At 55.5% G+C, this 18244-nt stretch overlaps 1 protein-coding gene across 1 annotated transcript in view; it reads right to left on the reverse strand.

Moving 5' to 3' along the window:
* ARID3A (AT-rich interaction domain 3A) overlaps positions 1–12062 on the reverse strand; it is a 201293-nt gene extending 189231 nt beyond the window's left edge. Inside the window, exon 1 of the mRNA XM_086946719.1 lies at positions 11939–12062. The gene's annotated coding sequence lies outside the window, so the exon portion shown is untranslated. The remainder of the gene's footprint in view (positions 1–11938) is intronic.
* Between the last annotated feature and the right edge of the window lie 6182 nt (positions 12063–18244).

The raw sequence follows: 18244 nt of genomic DNA on the forward strand, positions 1-18244 counted from the left end.
TTGACTGAAAAGCCAGGACAGGCTGAAGGTGTCACTTATAACATGGTGACATTTGGAGTCATGCGAGCCCATCCTACACCCAGTGAGAATCGACAACTTCCTTCACTCCGGGGTCCAGTTCACACCACAAACAATCAAATGGAAAAAGGTTTGTTGCGTCCTGCGCTCCAAGCTAGAGGATGGGATGGCCCTTGGGTTCAGTTCAGAGGCCATTGACAGCTCACACTGAGTCTCATCTAGTACAGCCCCAGGATGCAGCGTGGCATGTATGTAGACTACTCTTAGAAAAGGTCCCAGCACCCTCAGAATTTCCTAGGATCCAGTCCATGGCTGAATGACACATACAGCCTGGAGTTAGGATTCTCCACCCATCTCACTCACAAGGAGAGACCCTGGTCCTGTGCCCTAGCTGTTAAGATGCTTATACAGCGCTACGGCTACCCACTCGGGGTTTCCCGGCGCTTTTAGTAACAAATAGGGTTCGGCAAGAACAAGCTAGTTCAGAACATCCAAGTCTTTAGTGGTCAGCGAAGTACAGAATCTCAGGTATTCGGGAGCTTGGGGCCAAGGGACGACCTCCTATGCGAACCAGTTTGATCCTAGGAACAATGTTTAGGGAGGTTTGCTGGAGCGCAGAGAGCAAACAGGCTGATAAAACTATCAGGCCAGTAATACGGTAAGGGACATCCCCTGCCCTTGCTTTGTAGACGTCGAACAAGTCCTTAAATTTGATGGGTTTCTCCAACGTGAGCCAGTGAAGCTCATGGAGGAGAAATATAATCGATGCATGTTTAGGCAGTCTGTAAATCAGGCTGGCAGTCACGTTCTGCATACGTTTCATGGAGGCCTTGCCAACCCCCAAATAAAAAACGTTGCTGTATTCTAATAAGTGCCTGGATGACAGTTCTTTGGGTAGAAACGGGGAATATCCCTATAAAGGTCAGTGGCCGTATCAGGGTCGCAAACCAGGTCGCACATACCTTTGCTACCTGAGGCTTCATGGAAAGCTTAGTGTCTACTAAAAAGCCAAGATTACCGACTTTGAGGGCCAGGAGATAGGTATCTCCCATAGTGCACAGTCAGTGCTGTGGTCCCCACATGGACGGGTTCTTTCGAAGTACCAGCAGCCTCAGTCTCATCTCCGTTAAGTTTCAACAAGTTGCTGTTCATCCGTGAGATCACTTGAGCCAGGCAGGAAATCAAGGACACAGAATAGTGATCCTGAGCAGATGATAGAGAGAAGATGATTTGAGTATCATACGCAAAGTAGAATAAAGTAAGACCGCAGCGTTCAACCAGGTCGGTCAGGGCGCGAAAATAGATGTTAAAAAGTGGAACACGCACCGGCTGTGGCACACTCCAGGCCTTAGATGCAGCCCAGATTATGAAGAACCGGAAAAAAGGTTTCCTAGCCAAAGACTAGCCTTAAGATACAGACCAGAAAGTGCCCTTTCTTCTCGCAGGAACATTCCCAGGGCTTACCCTAGGCCCAACACAACCCTTGCACAGATCGCATACAAAAAAGGTTCAATGGGATGGCAGCGGGCAAGTAGAAAATTAGTATGTGGTTCCTACCCTTATTTCACAAGCCAGGGCCGAAATTGCGGACAGCAATCCAAAACGTAACCACAAAGACATGCTGTCGAGTGTAGACTGCTGGCACCGCCACCGCGCAGGTTCGCTGTGGCTGCTTCAGATCTGCATCTTGATTGCCCAGACTTGTTCTTAGGTTCCATTACTTTCTTTCGCAGGATTTATTTAATCTAGATGTCTGAGCATCCTCCCAATGCACAATTAAATGATGATTCAGCAGACCACAGCATTCATACAACAAGCGCTTACAAGCCAGGAAGCAGCAGGAGCCCAGCCTCAGTAGAAGGGCTGAAACATCACATTATGGGACCGAGCTGCAACATGAACTTCAAAAGCCACTTGACATCACCTCCATGATGGAGAGCACTATCAATGGTCGAGAACGCAAGCGGGGAATTCACCGGGTTCCGTTCAGCCATTTGATAGGTCTGCCAAGAGGCACAGCTAAAAAGAACAAGCGTCCCGGGGAGGAAGCTGGCCAAAGATTAGCTCAAAAGTGAGTCGCTAGATGGTCTACCTTGAAATAATAGATGTATCATGGCTCTAAAGACAATTTACCTAACCTCCACTTTGATTACACAATGGCAAATTTACCTCGCCACCACTCCGACGATTACAAAATGGCTGATATTGAGAGGGGTGATAACACTGGCACCTGTCGCCGACAGTTTCGCCGACATGAAGGTTTGGGCAGACACCAAGTCGTGTGCACCTTGCTAATTCTAAAAGTGTGGATAAAACATGCTTAACAGGAAAATTAACAAAAATAAAATCTGAAGACATTCATCACTGGATTCTTCAACATATTATTTAGTTTGCATCTTTTCAACCAATCCCTAAACAAATCTTATCAAGGGCCCTCCTCTATACCCGGCCAGTTCACACCAGCTGCAGGGGGAAGAACCTGATCTGCGACAATTTGAGCAAAACACTGGACGGAATGCAGTCCTGACCAGACTTACAGGATGTACCTTACCTGGTGCTGGTGAAAGAAGGGGGGGTTGGGGGTGTCGCGCCGAAGCCAGGTACCATGGCGGCAATTCAAGACAATACATTGACCTGGGACCTACTAACTAAATTGCACACATAAATAGGGGCGACCAGTATAAGGAAAGACATAGCATGTCCACACCCTCAGAGCACTCAGACACCCCATGCAGCAGGCGTGGCCCACCTCTACCTGCCCACAGACCAGACACCTCCCACACACACCTGCATGCAAAGGCACGCAAGCACAGGAATCCAAATACAAGACCTTGACACTGCTGGTCCCCGATTCCTTTTCCTAGGCGGGGGACACTTTTGTTACGGCCGGTTGGTCCTCTAAGTCAGCCAACTGGTTCCAGTTTCCTTGGCAACAAAAACTCAACTAAAAAAGTGAGTCTGTCATTTATTTTTCTTGGGGGAGGGGGGTGGAGTTCAGTAAAGAGTTTCTAACCACCATGCAGGGTCCTCAGAACACTTTTAGACAGTGTGCATTTAGGAGGGGGTGGAGAAATGCAATATATGCTGCAAGGCCCAGGTTTTGCAGAGTGTCTGGCAGGGGTGAACAGTGCCAGGAGAACATGAGAAGTGGCCTCAACATGACAACAAAGCCTAAAGGAGGAGCAGGAGATCGAAGAGCAAAGTCGCAAAACCCAGGCGAACAGGTGTCTTCGAGGACCTTCTATAATTGAGTTTGTAGTTGATGGAAACTTCCAAGGGGAACCATGGGTAGCTCAAACTCCATTGCTCTTGAAGCTGAACGGTAGAGTCATCAATAGGCTGTGGTAGATAGACCCGGGGACAGGTAGGACACATAGGAGAAGAGCACCTAGAAGCCAGGTGAACAGACATTGCATACCAGGAAAGCTCCAAAATCTGTTTCAGATGTGAATAAAGCACCCAAGGTATCTCGTGTACCTGTAAGACAAGGTAATCGGCAGGCCATGGCTGACAAACACTGGGCTCTGATAGACCACATACATGGCGGAGCCGTGGATACAGCGACCACTGTACCGCTTGCACAGGATCATCTGTAGACCACAGGTGACACACCCAAGACTGATAGACCACATGGAGGAGCAGTCATTCACAAACGAGCTAAGAAGTCGAGTGACTCTACCCCAGCCCTAGCAGTCATTCACAAACGAGCTAAGAAGGCGAGTGACTCTACCCCAGCCCTAACAGTCATTCTTCATTGAGCTAAGAACGCGAATGACTCTACCCCAGCCCTAGCAGTCATTCACAAACGAGCTAAGAAGGCGAGTGACTATACCCCAGTCCTAGAAGTCAACCACTGACGAGCAAAGAAAGCGAGTGATTCTACCCACCCCAGCCCTAGCAGTCATTCTTAATCGAGCTAAGAAGGCGAGTGACTCTACCCCAGCCCCAGCAGGCCGTCACAAACGAGCTAAGGCGGCGAGTGACTCTTCCCCAGCCCTAGCAGTCAACCACTGACGAGCAAAGAAGGCGAGTGACTCTACCCCAGCCCTAGCAGTCATTCCTAATCGAGCTAAGAAGGCGAGTGACTCTAGCCCAGCCCTTGCAGTCATTCACAAACGAATTAAGAAGGCGAGTGACTCTAGCCCAGCCCTAGCAGTCAACCACTGACGAACAAAGGCAGTGAGTGACTCCACCCCAGCCCTAGCAGTCAACCACTGAGGAGCGAAAAAGGCGAGTGACTCTACCCCAACTCTGGCAGTCAACCACTGACGAGCAAAGAAGGCGAGTGACTCTACCCCAGCCCTAGCAGTCATTCACAAATGAGCTAAGAAGGCGAGTGACTCTACCCCAGCCCTAGCATTCATTCACAAACGAGCTAAGAAGGCAAGTGACTCTACCCCAACCTTAGCAGTCATTCACATATGAGCTAAGAAGGCGAGTGACTCTACCCCAACTCTAGCAGTCAACCACTGACGAGCTAAGAAGGCGAGTGACTATACCCCAACCCTAGCAGTCAACCATTGACGAGCAAAGAAGGCGAGTGACTCTACCCCAGCCCTAGCAGTCAACCATTGACGAGCAAAGAAGGCGAGTGACTCTACCCCAGCCCTAGCAGTCATTCACAAACGAGCTAAGAAGGCGAGTGACTCTAACCCAGCCCCAGCAGGCCTTCAGAACCTCAGCTACGGCGTGGCGGGCGGGGTGGGGGCGCTTTACAAATGCTTCCAGAGGCACCAGCTTGGCTAAGACACTGCACCGTTTGCCTCGAGGCCAGGCAGCCCGCTCTCCACCCCCAGTGCGGTGGGGGCGGGGGCTCTCCTGGGCCTAGAATCGAAAAGCAGGGCGGGTGGGTGCGGTCTGAGATGGCCCCTAGAGCAGCAGGTGGAATTGGCGCCTACCCCCAGATCCTAAACCTCATAAAGAGCCAATCCCGGGCCCTAAACCTGGGGGCGGGGGGGGGGGGGGCTTTCTGAAGGTGAAGACACAAAGGAGCACAATAAAGCGAACAGCGCCGCACAGCAATAAAAACAAACAGACCTCCGCCCCATTATCATGGGAGACGGAGGCGGGGGCACTTACACCAATCCCCCCCCCCCATGCACCTGTCTCTGGGGGTGCAGTGAGGCGGGTACCTGCAGACTCGGGGCCTTTGCATGCAAAGCTTAGCAGGAAAAGGGAAGTTTTTTTTCTGAAAACCAAAAGTGGCAATTTGAATAAGCAGTCACTTGCAGCCTCTGCCCCCACACCCACCCCTGCCAGCACAGCACATCTGCCAGCTCATCCCCCCGCCCCTCCCCGAGTATCACTTCCCTTCTCAGAGCGGCTCAGGGGGGGCGGGGGGGGGGGGGGTCGCACGTGCCACCCTTCAGATGGCACCCCGTACCTGCAGACTACAGGGAGAGCAAGGGGTGTGAGCTGGCACACCTGCCACCCCGGAGCCGCAGCCTGCCCCCCCCCCCGTGCCACCCTTCAGGGGGCGTCCATGATCCGCAGCCCACGAGGAGTCCGGAGGTAGGAGGAGGGGCAGGCAGGGCTACAAGCGAGGAAACAAAGATCAGAGCTAGAACATGACCAGGATCTTAACGGGGGTCACCCCCCCCCCCCAAGCCACAAGTACCACCCCCGGGCGGCTGAACGTCGGAGACTGAAGCAATGAGGGAGGGGCAGGGCACGTCAGGGACCTAGTGTAACCCTGCGGGACTACGGACCCTGCTCTCGAGCCTACACCCTCCCTGTGGGCCAAAGGCCTCACTCCAGGACCTACAGTCACCATATGCATGCACAGGTCTCACCCCAAGAACCAGGTCACCCCATGGCCACGGGCCTCACCCTACGGCATGCACAGGTCTCACCCTAAGAACCAAGTCACCCCATGGCCACAGGCCTCACTCACCCTATGCATGCAGAGGTCTCACCCTAAGAACTGCACGGTCACAGGTCTCCCCCTAAGGACCATGGTCACCCAGTGTCCACAGGTCTCACCCTAAGGACCATGGTCACCCCGTGTCCAGAGGCCTCACACTAGGGCTGTACAGGTCTCACCCTAAGAACCACGTCACCCCATGGCCACAGTCCTCACCATAGGGCATGCACAGGTCTCACCCTAAGAACCACATCCCCCCATGTCCACGGGCCTCACCCTAAGAACCACAGTCAACCCATGGCCACTGGCCTCACCCTAGGGCATGCATAGGTCTCACCCTTAGAACTACGGTCACACCGTGGCCACAGGCCTAAACCTAGGGCATGCACAGGTCTCACCCTCAGAACTAGGGTCACACCGTGACCACAGGCCTCACTCTAGGGCATGTACAGGTCTCACTCTAAGAACTACTTCAACCCATGGCCACAGGCCTCACCCTAGGGCATGTATTGGTCTCACCCTAAGAACCACGTCACCCCATGTCCACAGGCCTCACCCTAGGCATGCACAGGCCTCACCTTAAGAACCACAGTCAACCCATGGCCACAGGCCTCACCCTAGGGCATGCACAGGTCTCAACCCAAGAACCACGTCACCCCATGGCCACAGGCCTCACCCTAGGGCATGTATAGGTCTCACCCTAAGAACCACGTCACCCCATGTCCACAGGCCTCACCCTAGGCATGCACAGGCCTCACCCTAAGAACCACGTCATCCCATGTCCACAGGCCTCACCCTAGAGCATGCATAGGTCTCACCCTAAGAACCACGTCACCCCATGTCCACAGACCTCACCCTAAGGCATGCATAGGTCTCACCCTAAGAACTACAGTCACACCGTGACCACATTCCTCACCCTAGGGCATGCACAGGTCTCACCCTAAGACCCACGTCACCCCATGTCACACAGGTCTCACCCTAAGAACTATGGCGGTGTGGCCACAGGCTCAATCTAGGGCATGCACAGGTCTCATCCTCAGAACTACGGTCACACCGTGACCACAGGCCTCACCCTAGGGCAGAACGCCACACACCAGAATATGAAAAGGAGTTCGAGGAAGAGAGAGGTCCGCACAGAGCGGATACACGTGTGACAATTGGACATGCACATAGGAAGTACGCTTACTCTGGAGGATTACTAAGATTAGAAGTCCCCTGAGGAAGAGCTCAGCCCGAAATGCATCGGGCATAAAAATATGAGATTTAAACCCACAAAGGAATGTTATGATTGAAATAACAAGCAAGAAAAAGAAATAAATGCAACTTTAATTCATGAACAATATTTGAATGAACTTTATTGATGACATTGAGGAAACAGTGCCAACGGAGTGCGAATGTGCTGTGAATCTGGTGTTCAAGAAACACGCATCCATAATTGTCAAGCAACTCTATGCTCAGAGAGAGTGTACACATTCAGCACCACTGAACTTGTTACAATTTGAGTACCATTTTGAACATCAATACACCTAAGGAGTGCGGGACCACAACACATATGGTGTGGCCACAGGCTCAATCTAGGGCATGCACAGGTCTCACCCTCAGAACTACGGTCACACCGTGACCACAGGCCTCACCCTAGGGCATGCACAGGTCTCGAACTACGTCATCCCATGGCCACAGGATGCACCCTAGGGCATGCATAGGTCTCACCCCAAGAACTACGGTCACACCGTGGCCACAGGCTTCACCCTAGAGCAGGCACAGGTCTCACCCTCAGAACTACGGTCACGCGGTGACCACAGGCCTCACCCTAGGGCATGCACAGGTTTCGCCCTAAGAACTTCGTCAACCCATGGCCACAGGCCTCACCCTAGGGCATGCATAGGTCTCACCCCAAGAACTACAGTCTCGCCGTGGCCACAGGCCTCACCCTAGGGCATGCACAGGTCTCACCCTAAGAACTACGTCAACCCATGGCCAGAGGATTCACCCTGGGGCATGCATAGGTCTCACCCTAAGAACTACGGTCACATTGTGGCCACAAGCCTCACCCTAGGGCAGGCTTAGGTCTCACCCTAAGAACTACGGTCACACCGTGGCCACACGCCTCACCCTAGGGCATGCGCAGGTCTCACCCTGAGAACTACGGTCAGAGTGGCAAAAAGTCTTCACCTTAGAGCAGGCACAGGTCTCACCCTAAGAACTACGGTCAACCCATGGCCACAGGCCTCACCCTAGGGCATACATTGGTCTCACCCTAAGAACTACGGTCACACCGTGGCCACAGGCCTAAACTTAGGGCATGCACAGGTCTCACCCTCAGAACTACGGTCACACCGTGACCACAGGCCTCACCCTAGGGCATGCAAAGGTCTCACCCTAAGAACTACGTCAAACCATGGCCACAGGCCTGACCCTAGGGCATGCATAGGTCTCCCACTAAGAACTACGGTCACACTGTGGTCACAGGCCTCACCCTAGGGCATGCATAGGTCTCACCCTAAGAACTACGGTCACACCGTGGCAACAGGCTTCACCCTAGAGCAGGCACAGGTCTCACCCTAAGAACCACGGTCAACCCATGGCCACAGGTCTCACCCTAGGGCATGCACAGGTCTCATCCTAAGAACTATGGTCACCCTAGGGCACACGTATGTCTCACCTTAGGAACTACAGTCACCCTGTGGATGCAGTCTTCACCCTAGGGCATGCAAAGGTCTCACCCTAGAAACCATTCACCCCGTGGCCACAGGCCTCACCCAAGGGCATGCGTAGGTCTCATCATAGCAACTACAACCACCCTGTGGCCGCAGTCATCACCCTATGGCATGCACAGGTCTCATCCTAGGACATACGATCTCACATTGTGGCCTAAGGCCTCACCCTAGGGCATGCACATGTCTCATCCTAGAAACCAGTCACCCTGTGGCCACAGGCCTTACCTTAGGGCATACATAGGTCTCATAACAGGAACTAAAGTAACTCTGAGGCCACAGGCCTCACCCTAGGACATCCACAGGTCTCGCCCTAGGAACTACGGTCACCCTAGGGCACACATAGGTCTCACCTTAGGAACTACAGTCACCCTGTGGAAGCAGTTTTCACCCTAGGGCATGTAAAGGTATCATCCTAGAAACCATTCAGCCCGTGGCCACAGGCCTCACCCTAGGGCATGCGTAGGTCTCATAGGAATTACAACCACCCTGTGGCAGCAGTCACCACCCCAGGGCATGCACAGGTCTCATCCTAGAAACCAGTCACCCTGTGGTCACAGGCCTCACCCTAGGGCATGCTGTCACCTTGGAAGTGGCTGGTCTCATTGTAGCGGCTCAGTGCCCACATCAGAGGGCTTCAGCCACCCTGAGAGGTTAAAAGGCCTCACTCTGGGGTCTGCAGTCAAACCATAAGTCCATATGACTCGCCATAAGGACTGAACACATTGTTTGTGCTATAGCTCACACCCTAGAACATACAGTCACCCTGAAGGCACAAGGCTCGTCCTAGGGCAAGCTGTCATACTAGGAATGGCAGATCTCATTCCAGGGGCACGGTGCCCACAGTCACCCTAAGTCCCCAACCCTCGAACCAAGACCTATAGAGGCCCTGTCATTCTTAAGCCTCATTCTGGGGTGTAGTCATCCAGGGCCCACAGAGCTTACCATACGGCCCGCACCCACCCCAGAGCCATATGTCACACACTAAGGCATAGAGTCGCACTGAGTGCCACAGGCCTCACCCATTGGCTTACTGTCACGCTGGGCCCCAGAGCCTTGGCCTGCATACCTCGCCGAAAGGCCTACATCCACCCTACGGGGCAAAGACCTCAGCATAGGGCATGGAGTCCTCCTGGGGTCTACAGACCTTGCCATCTGGTCTGCACCCACTCTGGGGCCCACAACCCCAACCTTAGGGCCGAACAGGCCTCCCTGAAGTCTACAGACATCACCATAATGCCTACACCCACTCTGGACCTCACAGGCATACCGGAACACAGATGCCTCACCCTAGAGCATACAGCAAACCTAGAAGCCATGCCCTAGGACCTATAGTCAATAGTAATGATGACGCCACCCATAGGGCATACATCCTAGCTGTAGGGTTTGCGACCATCGATGGGCTAATGGGCTTAACACTGGGCCCTGCAGCAACCAATGGAACACATAGTCCAACTCTGGTCACTGTAGCCACCCATGGACCTAGGACCTCCCCCTGAGCACTGCAGGAACCCTTGGGGCACAAAGTGTAGTCCATCCATGGGCCATAGATGCTATTTGCATCCAACCATGGGGCCAATGTCTTAATACGCGAGATATGCAGCTATTAATCGGCCTCAGAGCCCAGCCCATAGACCTGCAACCACCCATGGAAGGGACTCCCACTGGGAGCTGCCGCCACCCAGGGACCTAGGACCTCACCCCGCAGCCTGCGGGCACACATGGACCCCACGACCTCAGACTTGGCTCAGCAGCCCATTCGTGGACCGGCGATCCTAGTCCTGGAGCCCAGGGTAGGGATCCATGTCCAGGACAAGCGACACATGTCCCCCCAGCATCCCCCAGATAGCAGCGTCTCTATGGAGGATGCAGAGAGATTGTGAGAAGCAGTGGGGTCCTGGCGTGTTAGTGTGGAGGCAAAGGGCCCCAGCTCCCTACTCTCAAGCCCTTGGCAGGTCCGAGTTAACACTACCTGTAGGGAAGGGGGAGCATGGTCGTGCAGTGCTCCTTCCCCAGCGAGGGGCAGAAACTATAAAACCGGGGCATTTCTGCAGAAAGCGCCTGCCGGCCCACAAGCAGCTGAATGCTGCAGGGATCAATAGCTGCTTCGAACAGTGATCAGAATAATGAAAATCTGTAATTTCCAGTTCACAGACCCATGAACCCTCACTGGTTCCCTCGAACCGTGGGGGGCGATCATAGAGCCCCTAGGACCACCGTGGCACCGCTGCCCGCCCTGGCACCCGTGTCTGCTCAGACACGTCAATATATCAGTGCTGGGTGCCAAGGGCCACTCTGGAGGTCACTAGGGCGGCGGGTGGGGGCTTACAGTACATCATCTGTCACAGGTCCCTGCAGACAGCTCCCCACCAACAGAAGTCTGAGACAGCAAGCACCACAGGCAGAGATCCCATCACATGCCCGTGCAACAACAGACACACCGAGGGCAAACACAGGCCTGAGAAACAGCAGTAATCCCCGACCTCAACGACAGTTCAATCCAGTTCAACCCCCCCCCCCCCCCAGGGGTAAAGCTCGGGACAGTTGATGGAGTTGCAGGCCTGCTCTTGCACCGGGTCTTCATCCGGGGCCCCCTTCCCGATGGACGGACTGTGACCCAGAGTGCCCTCTGGGCCATACCCATCCCTTCACCCCACCTACTGTACCAACCAAGCCCTTAATGGCGCTCGGCCCTTAGCCCCAGACACCCATAGTGGCCCTGCACACCCTCCTGCCCTTATAGCCCTCTCTGCTCTTTACCAAGGAACCCCCTTACCCTCTGCCTTCCCTCACACTCCAAATGTCTCTCAACCCCCAGCTCCCACGAACGCCTCATACCCCACCAGCCTCCTTGTTTCTCAAACCCCCTTCCTTAACCCCTGTACTTGCTGCCCCCCACAAGACCGTCCATCCCCTTAATACCTCGTCTCCCTCTTGCCCCCTTCCCCTCAATGCCCCTGCTCCCCACGCCCCCTCTTGAACCTGAACCCCTTCCTTGCCCACCAGCCCCTAATGCCTCTGAACTCCTTGCTCTCTGCACTAGCTCATCTGGCCTCCTGCCCCTAACCCCGCTCTGCCCACCAGTCCCTCTGACCTCCTGCCCCTAAACCTATACTCTCCCCACCAGCCCCTAAACCATGCTCTCCTCACCAGCCCCTCCTGCCCCTAAACCTACGCTCTCCGCACCAAGCCCCTCCTGCCCCTAAACCTACACTCTCCCCACCAGCCCCTTCCTGCCCGGGACCCCCGATCTACCGACCAGCCCTCTCCTGCTACGAAACACCCGCTCTGCCCCAGTCCCCTCCTGCCCCTAAGCTCCGGCTCTGCCCCTGCCCCCCCTTACCCTCCGGCCGCCGCTCCTCCGCCTGATCTTTAATCTGCTTTTATTGTAATAGTGTTTGTTTTAATGCCCTGCCCCCTCCCGGGGCGTGGCCAATGGCCGACCCGACATTGGTCGACGAGGAGCCAATCAGATGTACATTCCAGACTCGTGAATCAGAGAAACTGCTACAGGAGAGCAGGGAGCGTCTGCAAAGTGCAGCTCTCGCGAGTGTCAGGGAATGTCTGCAAAGTGTTCACCCAAAAAACAAAGCAGGAACCGTCGGCAAAGTGCACACACAGGGCTAGCTGCAAACATCAGTATATAACACGCGGGCGAGCAGGGGCCGTCTGCAAACTACACACACAGGGCTAGCTGCAAACATCAGTATATAACAGATGGGCGAGCAGGGGCCGTCTCAAACTACACACACAGGGCTAGCTGCAAACATCAGTATATAACACGCGGGCGAGCAGGGGCCGCCTGCAAACTACACACACAGGCATCAGTATATTACACACGGGAGAGCAGGGACCGTCTGCAAACACTGGGAGAGTATCTGACCGTCTGGAAAGTGACACCTGGAAGGAGTAAACGAGTGATGTGTGGTGGTGCCCCCGAGTGATGTGGTCTTGTCCCTGAGTGATGTGGTGGTGTCCCTGAGTGATGTGGTGGTGTTCCAGAGTGATGTGATGGTGTTCCTGAGTGATGTGGTGGTGTCCCGAGTGATGTGGTTTCTGTCCCTGAGTGATGTGGTGGTGCCCCCGAGTGATGTGGTGGTGCCCCCGAGTGATGTGGTGTTGCCCCCGAGTGATGTGGTGGTGTTCCTGAGTGATGTGGTGGTGTTCCTGAGTGATGTGGTGGTCTCCTTGAGTGATGTGGTGGTGTCCCCGAGTGATGTGGTGGTGCCCCCGAGTGATGTAGTGGTGCCCCCGAGTGATGTGGTGGTGCCCCCGAGTGATGTGGTGGTGCCCCCGAGTGATGTGGTGGTGTTCCTGAGTGATGTGGTGGTGTTCCCAAGTGATGTGTGGTGGTGCCCCCGAGTGATGTGGTGGTGTCCCTGAGTGATGTGGTGGTGTCCCTGAGTGATGTGGTGGTGCCCCCGAGTGATGTGGTGGTGCCCCCGAGTGATGTGGTGGTGCCCCCGAGTGATGTGGTGGTGCCCCCGAGTGATGTGGTGTTGCCCCCGAGTGATGTGGTGGTGTTCCTGAGTGATGTGCTGGTGCCCCCATAGTGATGTGGTGGTGCCCCCGAGTGATGTGGTGGTGTTCCCGAGTGATGTGATGGTGTCCCTGAGTGATGTGGTGGTGTCCCCGAGTGATGTGGTGGTGTCCCTGAGTGATGTGGTGGTGCCCCTGAGTGATGTGGTGGTGCCCCCGAGTGATGTGTGGTCTTGTCCCTGAGTGATGTGGTGGTGTCCCTGAGTGATGTGGTGGTGTTCCAGAGTGATGTGATGGTGTCCCTGAGTGATGTGGTGGTGTTCCTGAGTGATGTGGTGGTGTCCCCGAGTGATGTGGTGCTGTCCCTGAGTGATGTGGTGGTGCCCCCGAGTGATGTGGTGGTGCCCCCGAGTGATGTGGTGGTGTTCGTGAGTGATGTGGTGGTGTTCCTGAGTGATGTGGTGGTGCCCCCGAGTGATGTGTGGTGGTGCCCCCGAGTGATGTGGTGGTGTCCCTGAGTGATGTGGTGGTGCCCCCGAGTGATGTGGTGGTGCCCGAGTGATGTGCTGTTGTTCCAGAGTGATGTGATGGTGTCCCTGAGTGATGTGGTGGTGTCCCCGAGTGATGTGGTGGTGTCCCTGAGTGATGTGGTGGTGCCCCTGAGTGATGTGGTGGTGCCCCTGAGTGATGTGGTGGTGCCCCCGAGTGATGTGTGGTCTTGTCCCTGAGTGATGTGGTGGTGTCCCTGAGTGGTGTGGCGGTGTTCCCGAGTGATGTGGGGGTGTCCTTGAGTGATGTGGTGGTGTCCCTGAGTGATGTGGTAGTGCCCCTGAGTGATGTGGTGGTGTCCCCGAGTGATGTGGTGGTGTCCCCGAGTGATGTGGTGGTGTCCCCGAGTGATGTGGTGGTGTCCCAGAGTGATGTGGTGGTGTCCCAGAGTAATGTGATGGTGTCCCAGAGTAATGTGATGGTGTCCCAGAGTAATCTGATGGTGTCCCTGAGTGATGTGGTGGTGTCCCTGAGTGATGTGGTGGTGTTCCCGAGTGATGTGGTGGTCTCCTTGAGTGATGTGGTGGTGTCCCTGAGTGATGTGGTAGTGCCCCTGAGTGATGTGGTGGTGTCCCCGAGTGATGTGGTGGTGTCCCCGAGTGATGTGGTGGTGTCCCTGAGTGATGTGGTGGTGTCCCTAAGTGATGTGGTGGTGTCCCTGAGTGATGTGGTGGTGCCCCTGACTGATGTGGTGGTGCCCCCGAGTGATGTGTGGTCTTGTCCCTGAGTGATGTGGTGGTGTCCCTGAGTGATGTGGTGGTGTCCCTGAGTGATGTGGTGGTGTCCCTGAGTGATTTGGTAGTGTTCCAGAGTGATGTGGTGGTGTCCCCGAGTGATGTGGTGGTGTCCCTGAGTGATGTGGTGGTGTCCCTGAGTGATGTGGTGGTGCCCCCGAGTGATGTGTGGCCTTGTCCCTGAGTGATGTGGTGGTGTCCCTGAGTGATGTGGGGGTGTCCCCGAGTGATGTGGGGGTGTCCCCGAGTGATCTGGTGGTGTCCCAGAGTGATGTGGTGGTGTCTCAGAGTAATGTGATGGTGTCCCAGAGTAATGTGATGGTGTCCCCGAGTTATGTGGTGATGTTCCTGAGTGATGTGGTGGTGTCCCTGAGTGATGTGGTGGTGCCCCCGAGTGATGTGGTGGTGTTCCTGAGTGATGTGGTGGTGCCCCCGAGTGATGTGATGGTGTCCCTGAGTGATGTGGTGGTGTTCCTGAGTGATGTGGTGGTGTCCCTGAGTGATCTGGTGGTGTTCCTGAGTGATGTGGTGGTGCCCCCGAGTGATGCGTGGTCCCTGAGTGATGTGGTGGTGTCCCTGAGTGATGTGGTGGTGTTCCTAAGTGATGTGGTGGTGTCCTTGAGTGATGTGGTGGTGTCCCTGAGTGATGTGGTGGTGTTCCAGAGTGATGTGGTGGTGTTCCTGAGTGATGTGGTGGTGTCCCTGAGTGATGTGGTGGTGCCCCCGAGTGATGTGGTGGTGCCCCCGAGTGATGTGGTGTTGCCCCCGAGTGATGTGGTGGTGTCCCTGAGTGATGTGGTGGTGCCCCCATAGTGATGTGGTGGTGCCCCCGAGTGATGTGGTGGTGTTCCCGAGTGATGTGATGGTGTCCCCGAGTGATGTGGTGGTGTCCCCGAGTGATGTGGTGGTGTCCCAGAGTAATGTGATGGTGTCCCAGAGTAATGTGATGGTGTCCCAGAGTAATGTGATGGTGTCCCTGAGTGATGTGGTAGTGTCCCTGAGTGATGTGGTGGTGCCCCCGAGTGATGTGGTGGTGCCCCCGAGTGATGTGGTGTTGCCCCCGAGTGATGTGGTGGTGTCCCTGAGTGATGTGGTGGTGCCCCCATAGTGATGTGGTGGTGCCCCCGAGTGATGTGGTGGTGTTCCCGAGTGATGTGATGGTGTCCCTGAGTGATGTGGTGGTGTCCCCGAGTGATGTGGTGGTGTCCCAGAGTAATGTGATGGTGTCCCAGAGTAATGTGATGGTGTCCCAGAGTAATGTGATGGTGTCCCAGAGTAATGTGATGGTGTCCCTGAGTGATGTGGTAGTGTCCCTGAGTGATGTGGTGGTGTCCCTGAGTGATGTGGTGGTGCCCCTGAGTGATGTGGTGGTGCCCCCGAGTGATGTGGTGGTGTTCCTGAGTGATGTGGTGGTGTCCCCGAGTGATGTGGTGCTGTCCCTGAGTGATGTGGTAGTGCCCCTGAGTGATGTGGTGGTGTCCCCGAGTGATGTGGTGGTGTCCCCGAGTGATGTGGTGGTGTCCCTGAGTGATGTGGTGGTGTCCCTAAGTGATGTGGTGGTGTCCCTGAGTGATGTGGTGGTGCCCCTGACTGATGTGGTGGTGCCCCCGAGTGATGTGTGGTCTTGTCCCTGAGTGATGTGGTGGTGCCCCCGAGTGATGTGGTGTTGCCCCCGAGTGATGTGGTGGTGTTCCTGAGTGATGTGGTGGTGTTCCTGAGTGATGTGGTGGTCTCCTTGAGTGATGTGGTGGTGTCCCCGAGTGATGTGGTGGTGCCCCCGAGTGATGTAGTGGTGCCCCCGAGTGATGTGGTGGTGCCCCCGAGTGATGTGGTGGTGCCCCCGAGTGATGTGGTGGTGTTCCTGAGTGATGTGGTGGTGTTCCCAAGTGATGTGTGGTGGTGCCCCCGAGTGATGTGGTGGTGTCCCTGAGTGATGTGGTGGTGTCCCTGAGTGATGTGGTGGTGCCCCCGAGTGATGTGGTGGTGCCCCCGAGTGATGTGGTGGTGCCCCCGAGTGATGTGGTGGTGCCCCCGAGTGATGTGGTGTTGCCCCCGAGTGATGTGGTGGTGTTCCTGAGTGATGTGCTGGTGCCCCCATAGTGATGTGGTGGTGCCCCCGAGTGATGTGGTGGTGTTCCCGAGTGATGTGATGGTGTCCCTGAGTGATGTGGTGGTGTCCCCGAGTGATGTGGTGGTGTCCCTGAGTGATGTGGTGGTGCCCCTGAGTGATGTGGTGGTGCCCCCGAGTGATGTGTGGTCTTGTCCCTGAGTGATGTGGTGGTGTCCCTGAGTGATGTGGTGGTGTTCCAGAGTGATGTGATGGTGTCCCTGAGTGATGTGGTGGTGTTCCTGAGTGATGTGGTGGTGTCCCCGAGTGATGTGGTGCTGTCCCTGAGTGATGTGGTGGTGCCCCCGAGTGATGTGGTGGTGCCCCCGAGTGATGTGGTGGTGTTCGTGAGTGATGTGGTGGTGTTCCTGAGTGATGTGGTGGTGCCCCCGAGTGATGTGTGGTGGTGCCCCCGAGTGATGTGGTGGTGTCCCTGAGTGATGTGGTGGTGCCCCCGAGTGATGTGGTGGTGCCCGAGTGATGTGCTGTTGTTCCAGAGTGATGTGATGGTGTCCCTGAGTGATGTGGTGGTGTCCCCGAGTGATGTGGTGGTGTCCCTGAGTGATGTGGTGGTGCCCCTGAGTGATGTGGTGGTGCCCCTGAGTGATGTGGTGGTGCCCCCGAGTGATGTGTGGTCTTGTCCCTGAGTGATGTGGTGGTGTCCCTGAGTGGTGTGGCGGTGTTCCCGAGTGATGTGGGGGTGTCCTTGAGTGATGTGGTGGTGTCCCTGAGTGATGTGGTAGTGCCCCTGAGTGATGTGGTGGTGTCCCCGAGTGATGTGGTGGTGTCCCCGAGTGATGTGGTGGTGTCCCCGAGTGATGTGGTGGTGTCCCAGAGTGATGTGGTGGTGTCCCAGAGTAATGTGATGGTGTCCCAGAGTAATGTGATGGTGTCCCAGAGTAATCTGATGGTGTCCCTGAGTGATGTGGTGGTGTCCCTGAGTGATGTGGTGGTGTTCCCGAGTGATGTGGTGGTCTCCTTGAGTGATGTGGTGGTGTCCCTGAGTGATGTGGTAGTGCCCCTGAGTGATGTGGTGGTGTCCCCGAGTGATGTGGTGGTGTCCCCGAGTGATGTGGTGGTGTCCCTGAGTGATGTGGTGGTGTCCCTAAGTGATGTGGTGGTGTCCCTGAGTGATGTGGTGGTGCCCCTGACTGATGTGGTGGTGCCCCCGAGTGATGTGTGGTCTTGTCCCTGAGTGATGTGGTGGTGTCCCTGAGTGATGTGGTGGTGTCCCTGAGTGATGTGGTGGTGTCCCTGAGTGATTTGGTAGTGTTCCAGAGTGATGTGGTGGTGTCCCCGAGTGATGTGGTGGTGTCCCTGAGTGATGTGGTGGTGTCCCTGAGTGATGTGGTGGTGCCCCCGAGTGATGTGTGGCCTTGTCCCTGAGTGATGTGGTGGTGTCCCTGAGTGATGTGGGGGTGTCCCCGAGTGATGTGGGGGTGTCCCCGAGTGATCTGGTGGTGTCCCAGAGTGATGTGGTGGTGTCTCAGAGTAATGTGATGGTGTCCCAGAGTAATGTGATGGTGTCCCCGAGTTATGTGGTGATGTTCCTGAGTGATGTGGTGGTGTCCCTGAGTGATGTGGTGGTGCCCCCGAGTGATGTGGTGGTGTTCCTGAGTGATGTGGTGGTGCCCCCGAGTGATGTGATGGTGTCCCTGAGTGATGTGGTGGTGTTCCTGAGTGATGTGGTGGTGTCCCTGAGTGATCTGGTGGTGTTCCTGAGTGATGTGGTGGTGCCCCCGAGTGATGCGTGGTCCCTGAGTGATGTGGTGGTGTCCCT

The sequence above is a fragment of the Lissotriton vulgaris genome, chromosome 12, assembly GCF_964263255.1.
Source record: "Lissotriton vulgaris chromosome 12, aLisVul1.2, whole genome shotgun sequence".
NCBI classification, from domain to species: Eukaryota; Metazoa; Chordata; class Amphibia; order Caudata; family Salamandridae; genus Lissotriton; species Lissotriton vulgaris.